This window comes from Acyrthosiphon pisum, chromosome A2 (genome assembly GCF_005508785.2).
Source record: "Acyrthosiphon pisum isolate AL4f chromosome A2, pea_aphid_22Mar2018_4r6ur, whole genome shotgun sequence".
Classification (NCBI taxonomy): Eukaryota; Metazoa; Arthropoda; class Insecta; order Hemiptera; family Aphididae; genus Acyrthosiphon; species Acyrthosiphon pisum.
In genome coordinates this window covers 68,526,360-68,529,183 of record NC_042495.1, presented here as the reverse complement: position 1 = coordinate 68,529,183, position 2,824 = coordinate 68,526,360, and positions in this window count along the sequence as shown.

Genomic DNA, 2,824 nt, shown 5'->3' with positions numbered 1-2,824 from the left:
TGTCCTGTGTTTTATTTTAAGTTTAAATATTATATATTACACAATTTAATTATTTGGTATTTAATTTTTTACTAATAAAAACAATATTATTATAGATGACATTGAAATTATAAATAGCCCAAGTGGAAAGTGGAAAGTTCAATCTAATAATATGTCTAGTATATCTAATGATGATAAAATATTGCAAAATGAGTATAAAGGTCCTTTGTCCAGGCAATTAAGCAATGTCAAAAAATGTTTGTTTCCTAATACTACAAGTAAAGTAGTTTTTATCGATATTTAAATAGTACTTTATTTTAGAAAAATTAAACTTGTTCTTCAATAGATCAAAATCTAGAAATATTAATGTGAATACCTAGGTATTCAAATTGTAGTATGATTCAGGTTTACAACATAACAATTTTTTAGTGTAACATCTGTGTATACATGCGTTTATTTGTATTATATAATTTTAGTAATTTTACATTTCCGAGTTAAGTACAAAATACTATAATATTTTTATAAAATTGTTATTGTCTATGTTTTGATATTTTTAGCTTTAAATACGTATTTTAACACCAATATAGAGTAATTTGTACCTATTATTATAATGACATAATATTTTAGGTACAAGTTATAAATATATTATACAATTATTAGATATGATAATATATTGTTACCATTATGATTTTTTGGGGGGAATTTAATATATTAATAAAGGTTTACTTTCTATATTTATTTGTATTTTAGATTCTATGGAAGAGGATATGGTGATAAATGATAAACTTTCAATAGATGGATTAGAAGTTGCTGGTAATGATTTATGTTTAAACAAAATTTCTCACCTTACTTATGAGTTTAAACGTAAGTCATACTTTATTATTTTAATATTGTGCTATAACTTATAACATAAAATGCTATTTTTCTTTGTCAATTATATTGTAACTTAATTTTACAGAATGTTATGGTTATACTAAGACGTCTTTGACTAATATCAAGTTTGATATTAATAATTTAGTATATACAGTGAATGAAATCAAAAGTATGGTAGAACATGCTGTCAATGTTTTGAACGCCTCTGGTTCACTAACTAACCAAGACAATCACAGCAGTTCAAATTTATTGAACACTGAAAGTGTTCCTATCAGTAATGAGCAAACTCTTGAAAATGTTGAAACTGAACTTGAAAATGCCACGACCCGGTCCCAAGTAGTAAGTGTGTCAAAAATAGATTTGATTTTTACTCTAAATATCTTATTATTTTTCACATTATATATAAATTATTCTTTGGTGATAATAGGTTAAAGAACTGTCCAGATTAGTCGGCAGATCAATATCGGACTCTGTACGTCGTATGATGCAAAAATTGTTTGATGATACGTGGCTGAAATATTATTCTTATGTTGGACATAAAGGAAAAAACAAACTGTCATCTCTCAATTCTTGTAAAATTATTTTTGGTAAGAACCGCGTATACTTACCATTCATTATAAAATAGGTATTTTAAATTTTAAATCTATTTAATTCCTATAGAAGCAATTCATCTATGCTCTAAATTTGAAAAAGTACCGGATATAGACATCGCATTGTCAATTAGTAAGTGGATGGCGCAAGCAAGCAATCGTGTAAAAAAGAAATGTACCACTACAGAAAACAGTAATACACTTTAATTTTTTTTCAATTTATTCCATTATTATAATTTTCATTTAATTCTTAAACTCAAATTATTTAAAGTTTAAAGTTTTTGTTTTGATTTAATTATAATATTATAATTATAATATATATTATATAATGAGTGCGCATATTAATGTTATATAATAATATACATATTATGTATAATAATTTTATTCTTTTAAAAGAAAGAAAATTGCAGTAATCATTTATTTTTTGGTCATATTTATAAAATTATATTGTTTTAATTGAAAAGTAATTTATATATTATATTATACTATAATATATATTATCATCTATTGTTTTCATTTAATTCTTAAACTCAAATTATTTAAAGTTTAAAATTTTTGTTTTGATTTAATTATAATATATATTATATAATGAGTGCGCATATTAATGTTATATAATAATATACATATTATGTATAATAATTTTATTCTTTTAAAAGAAAGAAAATTGTAATATCATTTATTTTTTGGTTTTATTTATAAAATTATATTGTTTTAATTGAAAAGTAATTTATATATTATATTATACTATAATATATATTATCATCTATTGTTTTCATTTAATTCTTAAACTCGAGTTGTAAAAGTTAATAAGTTTTTATTTTGTTTTAATTATAAAGCTATTTATATATATTATATTATACGAGTGCGCATATTAATATTATATAATAATATATACATATTATGTATAATAATTTTATTCTTTTAAAAGAAAGAAAATTGTAATATCATTTATTTTTTGGTTTTATTCATAATAAAAATTATATTGTTTTAAAACATATTTTTTTATTTGACACTAAACAGCTAGTCTCTCTATGATTGAAAGAGGTACCTATTACCTATGTTATAGTGTTTATACATAAAACATAATAGTTGTCTATATTATAATAGCTTATAAGTTTTTTATATTGTTTTAATTGAAAGGTAATTTATATATTATATTATTATATTATATAATATAATATATATATATATATATATTATATATATATTATTCTTATCTATAAACTATGTTTATGTTTTAAATTTTTTTTTTGTTTGAATAATTTATATAAACAAATTTAACTAATAAAAGACTAGTAAAAAGTATTAATAATGTAGTATATATTGTATGTTCATATATTTTTAATTTGAAACATGCATTACTCTTTCTATAACAATAATAT